General features: G+C 49.9%; 1 protein-coding gene and 1 long non-coding RNA gene across 3 annotated transcripts in view; one reads left to right on the top strand and one right to left on the bottom strand.

The window, feature by feature from the left end:
• TARP (TCR gamma alternate reading frame protein) overlaps nucleotides 1-18,705 on the top strand; it is a 62,158-nt gene that overhangs the window by 2,700 nt on the left and 40,753 nt on the right.
• LOC106020193 (uncharacterized) overlaps nucleotides 4,956-18,705 on the bottom strand; it is a 31,859-nt gene continuing 18,109 nt past the window's right edge. For both annotated transcript variants that reach the window (XR_011806832.1, XR_005263415.2), the window contains exons 2-4: nucleotides 11,440-11,576; nucleotides 5,644-5,751; nucleotides 4,956-5,459 (exon numbers count right to left, since the gene is read on the bottom strand). This is a non-coding gene — a long non-coding RNA (uncharacterized lncRNA). The remainder of the gene's footprint in view (nucleotides 5,460-5,643; nucleotides 5,752-11,439; nucleotides 11,577-18,705) is intronic.

Here is an 18,705-nt window from a genome sequence, read left to right as displayed (position 1 = left end):
TGCCGGTCACTACAGTGTTCCTTCAGTTCTTAGCAGATTTTGTTCCTTATGATACTGTCAACAAAGACCTAGAGAAAATCCGGAAAGGGTTCTCTTTGTGGGATCAGAAAATGTCCAAGATTTTCCTGCCTCAGCTCTACTCACTCTGAAAAAGCAGAGGGCAGCAAACAGCTGCCTGGGAGATGCACACATCTCACTGTGACTTTGTCACAGCCACCAGGGCTCTCCTGCCACAGAGACACCAGCTGCACCTCTCCTCCTTGGTGCTACAAACCCATCAGGAAGGCCACAGGCACTGCCCATGGGACCTGCCCACCGCCGGGCTGCTCGCAGGACACTGCTGCCGGAGGAACAGCCCTGAGGAGCTGCTGGGCTTGGTCCTCTGGGACCGCCTGGGGCAGACCAAGGCTGGGGAGATGCAGAAGGCTGAACAGACCTGCTGGAGCTGTTCCAAGCAAGAGTAAGACAAAAGTCACAAGGAACTGGCCCACAGAGCTTCCAGAGCAGGTCGTATTTTCTAGGGAAGGCTGGGGAAACGTGCTTCTAGGACAGCGGTGGGGTCTGAGGAGAGGAGAGCATCCAGGGGATGGGCAGGAGGAACAGACCCACTGTGAATGTGTGCACTCAGCAGGAGTTCCAGGTGAGTCTGGGCGGAACAGGGACACAGGGACCATAGGGACACAGGAACAAAATGACTTCAGATCGAATCTCTTACGTTCTTTCTACATTCTTATTGCCATGGTCTATTTTGCCAGAAAATTTAAGCAGCAGCAACCTCCTATTCATCCACATTACCCCTCCCAAACCAATGGTAAGGAGTTGAGGCGACACCATTGGGTGTGCCAAAAGAGTCATTTCCTCCCCAGAGCTGTTTGACTCCTTCTCCACCTGGAGGGCTTTATAACCTTCCCGCCCCTACTCCAGTTCCACGCTTCACCCAAGTAGGCAGCATGCTGCTGCTTCCCGTCCTGCTGGCAGCTTCTTGTTGGTCCCTTAAGCCCCGTTCCCTTTTCCCTCTCCTTCCCCTGTGCGGAGAACACAGGCCCTGCTCCAGACTGCAGACGTTTTGAGCCCTCACCAAGTTTTCACCCAATTTCTCCCCATTCTCTTCCAGGTGGAGATGCACAGGCGGTGCCGGTGCAAAGCCCGGCGATGCAGAGGCAGGTGAAGAGCATCTCAGCCAGAATGGAGTGCCGGCTGAGCAGTAATGCCATCATACACTGGTACAAGCAGCTTCCTGGAGAGCCACCCAAGAGGATACTGTACATGTCAGAAATGAATCCTGTTTTTGATGATGGCTCTGACAGACAAAAGTATCAAGTGTGAAAGCGTGCCTCTGAACCTCTCTATAGTCTCACAATTGATTTCTTAACCCAGAGGGACGCTGGCACTTACTACTGTGCACGTTGGTATTATTATCAAGGCATCACAGCGTTAGATGGGCCAAGATAAACCATACAAAAAGGCACTTGGCACTCCGAACCGCAAGCTATGAACTCTGCCCAAATGCAGACACTTCCCCATTCAACCCCGCTCTGATGATTTTCTGCCATAGGATAGGAAAAACAACAACGTAACATGACAACTGCTAAATAGAGGATGTTAATAATCAGGATATTATTTCCAAACTCACACATCTCTGTAACAAGCAGAAGCTTCAAGGCCCTATCAAATGAACCACAGAATCATAGAATATCTCGAGCTGAAAGGGACCCATAAAGATCATTGAGTCCAACTCCTGGCACCACACAAGTCTACCCAGATTTTTAGACCATGTGACTAAGTGCACAGACAAATTGCTTCTTAAACTCCAACATGCTTGGTGCAGTGACTGCTTCCCTGGGGAGCCTGTTCCAGTGTGTGACCACCCTCTCGGTGAAGAACCTCTTCCTGATGTCTAGCCTGAACCTCCCCTGCCTCAGCTTGACACCATTCCCGAGGGTCCTATGACTGGTGACTGAGGAGAATAGATTGGCACCTGTCCATCTGTTCCCCCTTGTGAGGAAGCTGTAGGCCACAATGAGGTCTCCCCTCAGCCTCCTCTTTTCCAGGATGAACAGGCCAAGTGACCTCAGCCGCTCCTCATATGTCTTCCCCTCTAGGTCCTTCACATTTTCATAGCACTCCTGAGGTGCAAATGGGAACTTTGCTGTCAAGATGACAGCAAAGAAAGTACAAAGTGAACGCAGCCTGTCTGTGTCTTGTGAAGAAACAGCAGCTGAAGATTTCTATTGTTTATTGGAATCCATGGAGCAAGCAGACCAATATAAAACCATCCCCTTGCTGCTCCCTCTTGAAATCAGCTGCGCATGTGAAACAAGGAGAGAAGACTGCATGATTTGGTAGACTTTCCTTCCCATTTTCCTGCTTTTTTCCTTGGCATTTCAGTCCCTACAAAGTCCTACAACAGACCAGAAATGCCATTTTATCATCACAGTTTCTCCCCTGAGGTGTCCAGAAGACAGGTCCTCAGCCATGGCCTATGCCTCCAACAAACAGACAGACAGCAAGGAGATCATCAGCAGTACTCAGCATGGGTTCACCACAGAGAAGTCATTCTTGACCAATCCCATACACTTCTACAATGAAATGGCCAGCCTGCTGGATGAGGGGAGAGCAGTGCAGATAGTCTGGGGACTTGATTAAAGCCCTTGACACTGTAACCCCTAAGAGCCTAAGAGAAAGAGTGCTGATGTGAGGGGCTGGAGGAGGAGACCGAAAGATGGGCTGAGCAGTTGGGCCCCAAGGGTGGTGATCAGTGGCACAAAGCCCTGGGTCCAGTCCTGTCTAACATCTTCCTTAAGGCTTTGGATGATGGGACAGAGTGTTCCCTCAGCATGTTTGTAGACAACACCAACCTGGGAGGAGTGGGGGTCATGCTAGACCTCTACTGTCATCACCAGAGGGACATGCTGCCATCCAGAGACACCTTGTCAGGCTGGAGAAATGGGCTGATGGCAACCTCACCATGTCTGAGAGGGGGACATGCAGAGTCCTGTACTTTTTTCTCTGCCTTTCTCTTCCAGCCTTTTTATCCAAGAAGTGCTTGCAGCTCACCTCAGCTTCAAAACCCAAGCCCTGCAGCTGTGCATTTCCTCCCCACAGAAAACCACAGGCGAGGCGCCTGCTCCTGGGGATGCTGCTGTGGTTGCTGCAGGTTGATCCCCACAAGCTGCTGCAGTGGGGGCAGCACAGGCACAGGGACATTTCAGCAGGTGCAGCTGGGTGGCCAGGCTGAGGCAGCAAGACATGGTCCCTGACGGGGTGGGGACATGCCTCCTGCCACTGCGGGGGACCGCACACACTCAGCGCCCACCAGGGTGGCCTCTGGACTGGGAGCTTCACGCCCTGATGTACGGCTGCAGCTGCTCTCACTCTCAACCCCTTCTCAGCAGCTCTGCCTCAAGTTGCCACATGCCACGCTCCTTGGACTTACCAGTCTTTCTGAAAAGCTGATGGGATGACAACGTCCTCACCAGCGTGAGCATTCCCAGGTCTAAGTCCTTTCCCAGGCTGGGAAAGGGTTCTCTGCAAACGTAGCCCCACAAGGTTGCGCCCACAAAAGCCATCGCTGGAGACGTCTGCTCCTCCCACTCAACCCTGTCCCCATCTGGGGCCTCTTTCCCTCTCCTCTGAGTCTCAGCTGAGCGGGACCAGCAAACATGCTTCTGCTGGCAGCACTTGTGGCCACCACAGCTTGGTTTGGTAAGTGCTTTGTACTTTATCTTGCATTCCCTCACAGGCAAACATGGTTGCACTAACAGATATTTTCCCAAATCCTTGACTGCTGGTTAAAAACATTATTTCTCCTCTGCCTTCCCTTCCCTTCCCTTCCCTTCCCTTCCCTTCCCTTCCCTTCCCTTCCCTTCCCTTCCCTTCCCTTCCCTTCCCTTCCCTTCCCTTCCCTTCCCTTCCCTTCCCTTCCCTTCCCTTCCCTTCCCTTCCCTTCCAATCCCTTCCCTTCCCTTCCCTTCCCTTCCCTTCTGAATTCTCTTCAGTTCTCTTCAATTCTGTTCTCTTGTAGATGTATTTGCGCAGGAAATTCCCACACAGACACCTATATCCATCACCAAATCTCGAGGAACAACACGCCTGCAATGTCATTTTAAAGGTGTCTCTACAAACTTTGATGACACCATTATTCACTGATACCAACAGAAGGAGAATGAAGCTCCAGAGCGTATGTTCTACATTTTAACAGGGACAACAGCAGTGGATGAGAGCTTCCAAAGCCGCACTTATACAATTGAAAGGGTTTCTAAACAGAAAATTTGTACTCTCATAATAAAAAGTATAGTTCCAGATGACACAGCTACCTACTACTGTGCCTACTGGGACTCTCACTACAGCAGAAACCCAGCGATAACCTCAACCAATACTCCCTCGGTGGCTCAACCACAAACGATTTGAAAGATCCCAACTCACTTCCCCCAGCGTAGATGAGCTGCCCGGCCTCAACATGCAGGCTCTGCACAGCCGGGACTGGCTCGGTGCTGAACCACTCCTTGGAGGGGGCAGCTGCCAAAATCTGGGGATTTCGACGGAGCGAGTGGCACGTGCAAAAGTAACGGTGAAAGGCGAATGCCTAACCCAGCCTCGGCACTTCCTCATCCACTGATTTTTCTCAGGTGAGGCAGGAACTGTTTGTAAGGATTTCTTTAGTGGAAAGGGGCTTATTTCCATGCTGCTGTTCCTGGAAATAACTCAGTATGTTGTCCCGGAGCTTTTGAAAGTAAACCAAACAGTAAACCAAAATACAAAACTTTAACCTGAAGATCAGTGCTTTCTCATCTATTCTTTTTACAAAGAAGAGATTAAGGAAATGACAATGGTGTCTTTTTGGGTAAGGTGTATGGATATGAGGGTTAGAAATTGACTCTAATGCATTGAGTCAATAAATTGCTTTCACCTTTCTTTAACAATCCTGGTAGATAAATGAAGCACTTTCAAAAAAATATTTAAGAATAAATGTTTTACTTGGACTTATTACTTCCAATGTTTTTGAAGTTAACATTTTCTTTGCAATGTGTGAGTAGATGCTCCTTATAGCTGGCACAGGTGCAGGTTTGAGTGCATCTCAGACTACCATGGCTTTTCAGGAAGAGCTTGGGTAAATGCGAAATTTTAACATGCAGTCAGCATTAACTGTTTGAGATATAAAACCTTTTGTCAGAGTATTAGATTTGTAAAATTTACAAAAGTAGGTGTAAATACCTGTTCCGACTATTTTTGGATTCTTTTATCCCCCTTCAGTGCAACCTCTGCTATCAAAGGAGAAGTGGCCTACTCTGTCTTAATCATCAAAGTCTTAGAAAACCACGTAGCTGTTGGAAGGTAATGTAGACTTCCAAGTATTCTGTTTTGATCATCTTTGACATAGTTCTTTTCAGCTTGTTTTGAGGAAATGTTAAGACTTATGTGTGCTGGGACAGCTGAAGTTCATTGCCATGACAGATTGCCTAGAAAAAAACAGCATGCAAAAGGGAAGCATTTAGGTCAGAATACTGACATCCATTTCCATTTAAATTTGTTACTTTCTAAAATATTTCTTGGAGAAGTGACGCGCTTACACGTCACTTTTTCTCACTGCCTAGGAAAGTACGAAGACATGTTGTTTAAAAGCTTACTCAAAGTATACTGTACCTTTCTCATTCTTGGCAGAAAATGGAAAGGCCTTCATTAACGTGGGCGGGTTTGGGTGAGGTACAGGCTACACAGGGGTACGGGTTTCCCTGGGCATGGTGTTACATCCTGTATGAACAAAGGAGCAAATGGTAAAAAATCCTATGTATCCATACATCAGAACAAGGGTTAGTTCTGTTATTTATTTTTTGCTGTTACAAGTTTGTTACAAATGTGTATAAACTGTAAAAAGCATGGGGCAAGGTAAAATAAAATTTTATGCTAAAAAAAGACGATGCTTGGCTAAGCATGAGCCAGAGGCGTTCAAGGTGGCCAAGAAGGGCAACAACATCCTGGCCTATATTAGAAATAGTGTAGCCAGCAGGAGCAGGGAGGTGATTGTTCCCTGTACTCAGCTCTGGTGAGGCCACACCTCGAGTGCTGTGTTCAGTTTGGGGCCCCTCACTACAAGAAGGACATCAAGGCCCTGGAGCATGTCCAGAGAAGGGCAACAAAACTGGTGAGGGATCTGGAACACAAGTCCTGTGAGGAGCGGCTGATGGAGCTGGGGTTGTTTAGTCTGGAGAAGAGGAGACTCAGGGAAGACCTCATTGCACTCTACAACTTCCTGAAGGGAGGTTGTCATGAGGAGGGTGTCGGAAATGGCCACAAGTTGCACCTGGGGAGATTTAGATTAGATATCGGGAAAAACTTTTTCTCTCAAAGAGTGGTCAGGCACTGGAACGGCCTGCACAGGGAGGTGGTGGAGTCACTTACCCTCATGGTGTACAAGAAGTGCCTGGAAAAGGTGCTACAAGATAACGATTTAGTAGCTTAGTGAGTATTACCGGCGATAGGAGGACAGTTGGACTAGAAGAAATTGTAGGTCCTTTCCAAAGATGTGTTTCTATCATTCCACGATTCTAAATTTTTCAGACTCTGAACTGTAAGAACTCCATTCCCAGGATCAGCCTGGGTTTCTCTTCTCCTTACAACCAGACCAGGATGGTAGACCTGAATCTATACTAAAGTAATCTTCCCTTGACAGCTGATGTTTGTGATGGTTATACCCAGCTTGGAAGATGAAATCCACCACAGCCACTTTCACACCCCCTCCTCAAAGGAAAAAAGTTAGAAAGTATGATGGAAAGGGCTCCAGGCTTGACTTAAGGATGAGGACATCACTCACCAATTATCGTCAAGGGTAACGGAGACTCAGAGAGGTTATTGAAATGTATTGCCTATATTGTTCTTGTACTCTAGCACAGTGAGAAATAAAAAGGCAACTAAAAACACTTTCCTCCCCCACTCCCAACCACCATTCACCACCTTCTGTGCTCTCCCTCCAATAGTCAGGCACATGGGAACAGGGAATGGGGGCCCAGATTCCCACTTTTCTCACACTTTGTTTTAGGAACAGGATTTTGCAGCTGGTGGGAGCAAGAAGCCACCCTTGGACTGGCAGTCACTATGAGAGCTCAGACCTTTGCAAGGCAGACCATTCAGTCAAAACACAGCTGAAATAAGAGAAAGAGCCCCATGCCTTGCTAGGAATTCTCATAAGCCAGGAGTCAGTCTCTCCCACACTTGCTTTGTCTTCTGATGCGGGAGAAATGAGCAGATTTCCAGGCACCTTGGGTGTTTTCCGGTCCCACAAAAGGACTGCACTGACTCTGCTGAGGTCGATAGTAGCTTGGGTATGGACCTTTCTGCATTTTTGTTGCAGTGGTGTATTTTTGCTAAAAAAATTGAGCAGCAGTAACCCCCTGTTCCCTGCCCTCCCCATCCCCACCCAGCAATGGTACGGAGTTGAGGCACTACCCTTGGGTGTACCAAACGAGTCGTTTCCTCCCCAGAGCTGATGGACCCTCATTCCAGATGACGCTTGCATATACCACTGACAAACACTTTGGTGATGAGAATATGGTGCCTGCAATGCCCAAGTATTTCTAAGGAAAAACTCTTCCTGTTTCCCACTGCACTGCCCTTGCTCCCTGACCACCGGTGCTGCCAGGAGGAGCCTGGGGGACACTTCCCTGTGGCTCGATGCAGGGGCTCTCCAGCTGCCACCCGAGGGAGGCACCTCCTCCTCCCACGTGGCACAGCTCAGCCTGCCCCGGGGACAGTTTCCTTCTGCAAGTCGCAACTCGGAGAACAGAGAGCTCTGAGACAGCTGAGTGGGACACGCCAACATGCTGCTGCTGGCAGCGCTGGTGGCCACAACCACTTGGTCTTGTAAGTCCCTCCTAGTTTATCTTACTTTTCCTCGTTGATAAGGAATATCTTCCCAAATCCCAGATTGGCATTAATAACGTGATATAAACTCTCCTCTCCTCTCCTCTCCTCTCCTCTCCTCTCCTCTCCTCTCCTCTCCTCTCCTCTCCTCTCCTCTCCTCTCCTCTCCTCTCCTCTCCTCTCCTCTCCTCTCCTCTCCTCTCCTCTCCTCTCCTCTCCTCTCCTCTCCTCTCCTCTCCTCTCCTCTCCTCTCCTCTCCTCTCCTCTCCTCTCCTCTCCTCTCCTCTCCTCTCCTCTCCTCTCCTCTCCTCTCCTCTCCTCTCCTCTCCTCTCCTCTCCTTTCATTCTCTTCTCTCATAGATGGATTTGCACAGGAAATTCCCATACAGGCACCTATATCCATCACCAAATTTCAAGGAAGTACACGTCTGCAATGTCATTTTAAAGATGTCTCTACAAATTTTGATAGCATCGTCATTCATTGGTACCAGCAGAAGGAGAATAAAGCTCCAGAGTGGATGTTCTATATTACAACAGGGAAAACATCAGTGGAGGAAAACTTCCAAGGGCGAACATATACAATTGAAAGGATTTCAAGAAAGAAAATTTGTACTCTTACAATAAGCAATATAATTCCAGATGACACAGCTATCTACTACTGTGCCTACTGGGACTCTCACTACAGCAGAAACCCAGCGATCACCTCAACCAATACTCCCTCAGAGGCTCAACCACAAACGATTTGAAAGATCCCAACTCACTTCCCCCAGTGTGGATGAGCCGCCTGGCCTCAACACGCAGGCTCTGCACAGCCGGGACTGGCTCGGCGCTGAGCCACTCCTTGGTGGGGGCAGCTGCCAAAAGCTGGGGATTTCGACGGAGCAAGTGGCACATGCAAAGGGAACGGTGAGGGGCAAATGCCTAACTCAACGTCAGCACCTTCTCTTCCCCTGACTTTACTCAAGTGAGGCAGGGAACTGGTTTTAAGGAATTCTTTACAAGGGATGTGCAATTTTCCATGCTTCTGTCCCTGGAAATAACTCAGGATGTTGTCCTAGAGCTTTTCAAAGCCCATGGCTTGAGAAAGAAAGTTAAATAAAGGAATTTAACCTGACAGTCAGTGCTTTACTATGCATTAGATTTATAAAGAAAAGATTAAGGGAAAAAAAAAAAAAAAAAGTTCTCTTTTTGGGTCATTGGGTCAGGGGGTTGATATTTTTCAGACTCTGAACTGTATGAACTCAATTCCCAGGTTTAGCCTGGGTTTGTCTTCTCCTTCCAACCAGACCTGGATGGTGGACCTGAATCTATACAAGAGCAATCTTCCCTTTCCAGCTGACGTTTTGCTGGTTCTGGTGGTTTTTCCCAGCTGGAAAGATGAAATACACCACAACCACTCTCTCACTCCACCTAATCAAAGGAAAATGGGAAGAAAGTACGATGAAAGGGCTCCAGGCTTGACTTAAGGACAAGGAGATCTCTCACCAATTACCATCAAGGGTAACGGAGACTCAGAGAGGTTATTGAAATGTATTGCCTATATTGTTCTTGTACTCTGGAACAGTGAGAAATAAAAAGGCAACTAAAAACACTTTCCTCCCCCACTCCAAACCACCATTCACCATCTTCTGTGCTCTCCCCCCAAGAGTCAGGCACATGGGAACGGGGAATGGGGGCCCAGACCCCTGCTCCAACGGGGGCTCCTCCACCCATGGAGGGGCTGCAGCATGGAGATCTGCTCCATGAGGGACCCATGGGCTGCAGGGGCACAGCCTGCTCCACCAGGGGCCTCTCCCTGCACAGGCCGCAGGGGAACTGCTGCTGCCTGCCTGGAGCACCTCCTGCCCTCCTGCTGCACTCACCTGGGGGCTGCAGGGCTGGTGCTCACTCCTCGCTCTCCCAGCTGCTGCTGTGCAGCAGTATTGTTTTTCTTTTAGTTCTCTTTCTTGAATCTGCTCTCATGGAGATGCAGCCACTGGTGGGTCAGCAGTGAGTCCCTTTTGGAGCCTTCTGGAGCTGGCTCTTACCTGACATGGGGCAGCTCCTGGACTCTTCTCACAGAGGCCACCCCTGCAGCCCCCTGCTACCAAATCCACATTTTGCCCCCACTCACATAGCCACAAACATTTTTTCCAATAGCAACAGGTTTTCACTTCAGACTGCTTTGCCATGAAGGCAGGAAATCAACAGCAAGCCGTTTAATGATCTCAGAGCTACAGATGCCAAGTGCTTCACCAGGAAATGATAAAAAGTCCTTTTGATATGAAAGAAGCCCTTCCATCAGGCACTTTTCTCATCAGGCACTATATTACGAACAGGATTTTGCAGCTGGTGGGAGCAAGAAGCCAGCCTTGGACTGGCAGTCACTGTGAGGGCTCAGACCTTTGAAAGACAGACCATGCAGTCAAAACACAGCTGAAATAAGAGAAAGAGCCCCGTACCTTGCTAGGATTTCGCGTAAGTCAGGAGACGGCCTCTCCCACACTTGGTTTGTCTCTTGATTTTGGGGAAATGACCGTCTTTCTAGGTACCTTGGGTGTTTTAAGGTCACACAAAAGGATTTCACTGACTCTGCAGAGGTCAGTAGTAGCTTGGGTATGGACCTTTTTACATTTTAGTTTCCATGGTGTAGCCCTCCCCATCCCCACCCAGCAATGGTAAGGAGCGGAGACACCACCATTGGGTGTGCCAAATGAGTCATTTCCTCCACAGAGCTGTTTGACTCTTTCTCCACCTGGAGGGCTTTATAACCTTCCTGCCCCTACTTCTGTTCCACGCTTCACCCAAGCAGGCAGCATGCTGCTGCTGCCCATCCTGCTGGCAGCTTCTTGCTGGTCCCGTAAGCCCCGTTCCCTTTCTCCTCTCCTTCCCGTGTGTGGAGAACACAGCCCCTGCTCCAGACTGCAGACGTTTTGAGCCCTCACCACATGTTCACCCAATTTCTCTCCATTCCCTTCCAGGTGGAGACACGCAGGCAGTGCCAGTGCAAAGCCCAGCAATGCGGACTCAGGCAGAGGGCCGCTCGGCCAGCATGGCATGCCGGCTGACAAAAGAAGACACCGTGCACTGGTACAAGCAGCTTCCTGGGCAGCCGATCAAGAGAATACTGTACGTGTCGGGACAGATACCTGCGTTTGATGACAGCTCTGACAGACAAAAGTATCAAGTGAGGAAGCGTGCCTCTGAACCTCTCTATAGTCTCCAAATAAATAATGTAAACCAGAGGGACGCTGGCACATAATACTGTGCGTACTGGTATTCATATCAAGGCATCACAGCGTTAGATGGGCCAAGATAAACCATACAAAAAGGCACTTGGCACTCCAAAACGCAAGCTCTGAGCTCTGCCCAAACACAGATACTTCCTCATTCAGCCCTGCTCTGATGATTTTCTGCCACAGGGTAGGAAAAACAACAGCGTAACATGACAGCTGCTAAATAGAGGATATTAGTAATCAGGATATTATTTCCATACTCACACATCTCTGTAACATGCAGAAGCTGCAGGTCCCCGTCAGTTGAGGGTACAAATAGGGAACTTCGCTGTTTAGTTGCAGACTTGGGTATACAGAAAGCACTCACCTGGCAGTGAACACAGCCTGTCTGTGCCTCATGAACAAACAGCAGCAGAAGATTTCTATTCTTTATTGAATCCATGGAGCAAGAACAGCAATGTATCTCTACATATTTGGTGCTCTCTCTTGAAACAAGACGTGTGTCTGAAACAAGGAGAGAAGACTGCATGATTTGGTAGACTTTCCTTCCCACTTTCCTACTGTATTCCTTTGCATTTCAGTCTCTACAAAGTCCTACAACAGACCAGAAATGCCACTTTATCATCACAGTTTCTCCCCTGAGGTGTCCAGAAGAGAAGTGAAGTCCTCAGCCATGGCCTATGCCTCCAACAAACAGACAGACGGCAAGGAGATCATCAGCAGTACTCAGCATGGGTTCACCACAGAGAAGTCATTCTTGACCAATCCCATACACTTCTACAATGAAATGGCCAGCCTGCTGGATGAGGGGAGAGCAGTGCAGATAGTCTGGGGACTTGATTAAAGCCCATGACACTGTCACCTGTAAGAGTCTTAGAGAAAGGCTGTTGGTGTGAGGGGCTGGACGAGGAGACCGAAAGATGGGCTGAGCAGTTGGGCCCCAAGGGTGGTGATCAGTGGCACAAAGCCCTTGGTCAAGTCCTGTCTAACATCTTCCTTAAGGCTTTGGACGATGGGACAGAGTGTTCCCTCAGCATGTTTGTAGACAACACCAACCTGGGAGGAGTGGGGGTCATGCTAGACCTCTACTGTCATCACCAGAGGGACATGCTGCCATCCAGAGGCACCTTGTCAGGCTGGAGAAATGGGCTGATGGCAACCTCACCATGTCTGAGAGGGGGACATGCAGAGTACTGTACTTGGGACATGTTTCTCTGCCTTTCTCTTCCAGCCTTTTTTCCCAAGAAGTGCTTGCAGCTCACCTCAGCTTCAAAACCCAAGCCCTGCAGCTGTGTATTTCCTCCCCACACAAAACCACAGGCGAGGCGCCTGCTCCTGGGGATGCTGCTGTGGTTGCTGCAGGTTGATCCCCACGAGTTGCTGCAGTGGGGGCAGCACAGGCACAGGGGCATTTCGGCAGGCCGCAGCTCGGTGGCCAGGCTGAGGCAGCAAGACATGGTCCTTGACGGGGTGGGGACATGCCTCCCGCCACTGCGGGGGACCGCTCACACTCAGCGCCCACCAGGGTGGCCTCTGGGCTGGGAGATTCACACCCTGATATATGGCTGCAGCTGCTCTCACTCTCAACCCCTTCTCAGCAGCTCTGCCTCAAGTTGCCACACGCCACGCTCCTTGGACTTACCAGTCTTTCTGAAAAGCTGATGGGATGACAACGTCCTCAGCAGCGTGAGCATTCCCAGGTCTAAGCCCTTTCCCAGGCTGCAGTGGTTTCTCTGCAAACCTAGCCCCACACTGTTACTCCCAGAAGAGCCATCGCTGGAGACGTCTGCTCCTCCCACTCAACCCTGTCCCCATCAAGGGTCTTTCCCTCTCCTCTGAGTCTCAGCTGAGCGGGACCAGCAAACATGCTTCTGCTGGCAGCACTTGTGGCCACCACAGCTTGGTTTGGTAAGTCCTTCTTACTTCATCCACATTTTCCTCACCAGCATACATGGTTGTACTAACAGGGATTTTCCCCAGTCACTAATTACCACTGACTATCACTGACTTATTAAATAAATTTATCCTTTTCTCTCTTTTTTTTTTAATTTTTTTTTATTTTTTCCTAGATGGACTTGCACAGGAAATTCCCATACAGACCCCTGTATCCATAACCAAATCTCAAGGCAGTACACGTGTGCTGTGTCATTTTTAACGTGTCTCTGCAAATTTTGATAACACCATCATTCACTGGTACCAACAGAAGGGGAATAAAGCCCTAGAGTGGATGTTCTACGTTACAACAAGGATTACAAGAGCAGATAAGAGCTTCCAAGGGCGCAGGTATACAGTTGAAACGGTTTCTGACCAGAAAATGTGTACTCTCATAATAAAAAGCATAGTTCCAGATGACACAGCTACCTACTACTGTGCCTACTGGGACTCTCACTATGACAGAAACCCAGCGATCACCTCGACCAATACTCCCTCGGAGGCTCAACCACAAACGATTTGAAAGATCCCAACTCACTTCCCCCAGCGTGGATGAGCCGCCCGGCCTCAACACGCAGGCTCTGCACAGCCGGGACTGGCTCGGCGCTGAGCCACTCCTTGGAGGGGGCAGCTGCCAAAAGCTGGGGATTTCAACGCAGCAAGTGGCACGTGCAAAGGGAACAGTGAAGGGCAAATGCCTAACTCAACCTCAGCACCTCCTCTTCCCCTGATTTTACTCAAGTGAGGAAACTGGTTTACTCAAGCAGGGAACTGGTTGTAAGGATGTCTTTGCTGGACAGGGGAAATCTTCCATGCCGCTGTTCCTGGAAATAACTCAGCATGATGTCCTGGAGCTTTTCAAAGCCCGTGGTTTGACACAGAAAACTGAAAGAAAAATTTCCCTTGAAAGCTTGAGTGCTTTCAAAATCCCACTGAGATGAGGGGGAAGACTCCCTCTGACTTGGAGTGAGAAAGTCCCATCGATCTAGGGGCATAAATTGGGAGACTTACTTGATAGGGTTGGGAAAATTACGTGTTGAGTAAGCAACTGGTTTGTACTTCAAGAAAGGAATGTGGCAGCATCAGCATCAGGAAACTGTCATTATAAAGCCTATTCTTGAGACATTCTTAATGGGGAAGCAGTGGAGATGGCGTCAAGCCGGGCAGAGGGTTGCTCATCAGCACGTGTTCAGATCTTGGTATTGAATGTGTAATCATGAGATTTGGGCTTGCCTGATAAATGCCAGATGATAGAAAAATTCGTAGGCCCATGTGCAGCATCAGATTTGGGAATCAAACACTGCTTGATGAGAAAATTAGATACTAAATAAGCACAAGACATAGACAGATGTTTATAAATATAAAGAGGAAACTAAAAATAGGAATGTGAGTGTATTGCTACCGATGTCCAGAAGATGTCACGACTAGAAAGCATTTCTGTTTAAGCTAGTGAGCTAGACACATATCCCAGGTGCTCAGTTCTAGTGTGGCACCCGGACCGTGGGAGGTGGCTAAGTACAAAGACAGCTGCCCCTGATGGGTAGAGAGAAAGGCCACTTTCTCAGGGATGTGGGAAATGGCAGGGGTAGGGCCAGGGACCAGAAGGCTTATTTGAGGGCTGAGCATGCTTTTGCTGCATATTTCTGACTTTTAAATTACTGCAGCTTTCAGTAACAGTTTGAAAGCATTGCCACATCATTTGCAGCATGGGGAAACTACTCTTCCTACCCCCACCACCACAGGAAGAGGGATTTCAGGTGGAAGCTCTCTTATCTCATCTCTCCCTCCAACAAGCAAAGATATACCCAGGTGGAGATGAAGCAAGAGGAACCCAGGCTAAAAGTGAGGCATAAATCCATAAGAGTGGGCAAGGAGCTGCTGCAGCAACCCACCTGTGACCGTGCTACAGTGCGTTCAGCTGGCCACGAGGCAGCTGCCGTAAAGCCAAGCTGTGGCTGCTCACACCGGGCTGAATTCGGGTAGCTGCGACAGGCAGTTGCATCCACCTGCAGGGCACCAGCACTTGCAGGGAGGTTCCCAGGAGCAAGGAGACCCCTGGCCCCCAGGAGCTGGAGCCACGCAGAGGAGCTGCCATTGGGTGCCAGGTGCCTGAGCCACTCCTTTCTGCCCCTCCAGCGCCTGCTCCCTCCCTCCCTCTCGCCAGGGACCAGGGACGGACGCACTCTGCCCAGGCCAGGTCACGGAGGCAGACTCCACGTCGTGCAACACGCATGCTGCTGCTGCAGGTGCTTCTGGCTGCTGCAGCCCTTTGCTCCTGTAAGTCGTAGGTGCAAGCTGCGGGGTCAGGGAGCCCCCGGGGGTCGCTCCTGCTGTCACTGCAGTGCTGTTCCTCTGCTTTCCCTTGCAGATGGAGCCGCGCAAATCCTCCGGCAGCCAAAACCTTCCGTGCGCAGAGTGGCATACAGCACTGCGCGGATCGACTGCCACTTCTCGGGGTCAGACTTTCCCAATGCCTACATCCACTGGTACCAGCAGAAACCCGGGGAAGCCCCACAGCACCTTCTGTATGTGCAGAAAGAGGCGGCTGCGTACTACGACCAGTCCTACAGGGAAACTTTTGGGGCCGAGAAGAAGAAGACGGAGCCCATCTGTACTCTCACAATAAAAAGAGTCACAAAGGAGCAGGAAGCCACCTATTACTGTGCTTACTGGGAGAGCACAGCCGTAGAAAACCCTCAGGCAGCCGGCACACAACCCAGGCTGTGCTCCCCACCACAGGCGGGTGAGGGCTGCAAACCTCACCTGGCTGCAGGCTCCTGCTGGCCTGGCTGGGCACACCTGCAGGGACTCCCGAGGGTGGAAGACGTGGCAAAGAAAGGCCCCCTGTCCTGGTTTCAGTTAGCACAGAATTAATTTTCTTCCTAGTAGCTGGTGGAATGCTGTGTTTTGGCTTAGGATGAGAAGAGTGCTGATAACACCCCGATGCTTTAATTGTTGCAGAGCAGTGCTTATACTAAGCCAAGGACATCTCAGCCTTTTGCTCTGTCCTGCCAACGGGCAGGCTGGGGGTGCAGTAAGAGCTGGGAGGGGACAGACCCCGGACAGGTGACCCAAACTAGCCAAAGGGGTATTCCATACCATCTGACGTCATGCTAAACAATATATAGGGGTGGCTAGCCGGGGGAAGGGGGGCCGGACTGCTCGGGGTTAGGCTGGGCATCGGTCAGCGAGTGGTGAGCAATTGCATTGTGCATCACTTGTTTGTACATATTATTATTATTTCCCTATTATCACCATATTATTATTATTGTTATTATTGTTATTATTATTTTGTTATTATTATTTTCCTGTCTTATTAAACTGTCTTTATCTCAACTCACGGGCTTCACTTTCCATTTCTCTCCCCCGTCCCAGAGAGGGAGGGGGGAGGGTGAGCGAACGGCTGCGTGGTGTTTAGCTGCCGGCCGGGTTAAACCACGACAGTCTTTTTGGCGCCCAACGTGGGGCACGAAAGGTTGAGATAACGGCAGATCTGACCAGAGTGTGTTAAACTAAAATTGGTGTAAGGATTAGACCTGCTTAATAGTCACTTGTCATAATGCTGATTGCTTTAATCTCAACTCTGCTGCGCCTGTTTTCCAAATTGAATATTATAGTACATTATTTTCCGTATTTGCTCTCTGTCGTGTTGTTTATCCTCTCCGGGCCCTGGTTTCAGATCATTATGGTACTGTGTGTTGTAGCAATGGCTTATGAGACGATGAAATATGTGGTCATGACTCTAACTTGTTATTTGTATTCAGTAACATCGTCGACTCTGTACTTTGGAAACTGTATCTTGGAAACTATTAGCAATTATACCTATTGTTTTTTTTCATTAGGGAGTCAATCTGTGGAGGGGAAAGGGGAGGATATTTTTCCTTACTTGCTTACTCTCCCTTTCTCCTTCACCCCCCCTGTATCCTCCTGGATCACTCTGCCTTCCTCCTTCACCACCCTCTTATCCCCTGAGCTTGTCAAAATAGCTCTCCAAGATATTGAATATTTCTGGAATACTCAGAATACCATAGTCTTGTTGTTCTGCCTCATGAATGCACTTCAGATTCTGCTTAAAGTTAAACAACTACTTGGGGAGCTCATCTGGAGATCTGCCCGGAGGCAGGATAGTTGTGGGTGGCAGGGAGTATGGGCGGATATGGGCAGGCATCTAGAGCAGTTGGCACCCCCAGTGTGTTGGAAATTCACCCCTGAACAATGGCAAAATCCTCAAAAACTGGCAGAATGCTTGAAAAAAAGGTGTCATGATTCTGGCAGTTCCAAAGTAACACAAATCATTGTAACGTGCTGGGGCCTGGCTCATGCCTATCGAGCTGCCATTGATACTGCTATCAACTTAGTGACAGACCCTGCGGCCACTCCAAGCCCTGTGACAGATCCAATGGCCACTGTGACCCCTACGGTGGATTCTGCAGCCGCTCCAGCCCCAGCTCCTGCAGCCACTCCAGATCCGCTTCCTGCAGCTGCTCCAGCTCCAGCTCCAGCTCCTGCAGCTGCTCCAGTCCCAGCTCCTGCAGCCGCTCCAGTCCCAGCTCCTGCAGCCGCTCCAGCTCCTGCAGCCGCTCCAGTCCCAGCTCCTGCAGCCGCTCCAGTCCCAGCTCCTGCAGCCGCTCCAGCTCCAGCTCCTGAAGCCGCTCCAGCTCCAGCTCCTGCAGCCGCTCCAGCTCCAGCTCCTGCAGCCGCTCCAGCCCCAGCTCCTGAAGCCGCTCCAGCTCCAGCTCCTGAAGCCGCTCCAGCTCCAGCTCCTACTGCTGCTCCAGTCCCAGCTCCTGCAACTGCTCCAGCTCCAGCTCCAGCTCCTGTAGCCGCTACAGCTCCAGTTCCTGCAACTGCTCCAGCTCCTGCAGCCACTCCAGCTCCTGTGGCCGTGTCAGAGAAACGAGCTGTAGCAGTGCAAGTTGACCCTGCAGAGGGTATTCCAATCCCTGTAACGGGGTCAGAGAAACGAGCAGTAGCAGTGCAAGCTGCCCCTGCAGAGGGTATTCCAACCCCTGTAGCAGACTCTGTAACAAAGTCAGAGAAACGAGCAGTAGCAGTGCAAGCTGCCCCTGTAGAGAAGGTGAAAAAATGGTATAGAGATTCAGGTCGTTTAGAACGCAGAGAGTCTTCTGCCAACCCAGGTAAGGCTTCTGCCAAAACTAGGTATAGAGATGACGAAGATGACGACGACGCTGGGCCATCAAGGATTCAGGAGGAGGAAGATGAGGATGCCGAAAAAGCAACAGTAACTACCCGAAGCCTAAACGAGCGCGAGCTACGAGATGTGCGAAAAGATTTTGGTCGCTGTATAGGTGAGCAGCTTGTTACCTGGCTGCTCCGGTGCTGGGACTCTGGAGCCAATTGTGTGGAATTAGACGGCAGGGAAGCCAAGCGGCTGGGATCCCTTGCTCGAGACGCCGGCATTGACAAAGCAATTGCAGATGGAGCACAATCCACCAGCCTCTGGAGGCGTCTCCTCTCAGCTGTGAGGGAAAGGTATCCCTTCAAGGAAGAACTTTTATGTCTACCAGGCAAGTGGACCACTATGGAGAAGGGAATCCAGTACCTGAGGGAATTAGCCGTACGGGAAGTGATTTATGAGGATCCAGACCAGAGACAAACATCCAAAGATCCAGATGAAGTCAAGTGTACACGACCCATGTGGCGGAAGTTTGTACGGAGTGCACCATCATCATATGCCAGC

Source organism: Anas platyrhynchos, chromosome 2 (genome assembly GCF_047663525.1).
Source record: "Anas platyrhynchos isolate ZD024472 breed Pekin duck chromosome 2, IASCAAS_PekinDuck_T2T, whole genome shotgun sequence".
In the NCBI taxonomy this organism is placed as follows: Eukaryota; Metazoa; Chordata; class Aves; order Anseriformes; family Anatidae; genus Anas; species Anas platyrhynchos.
This window is presented reverse-complemented; position numbering and strand designations above follow the sequence as displayed.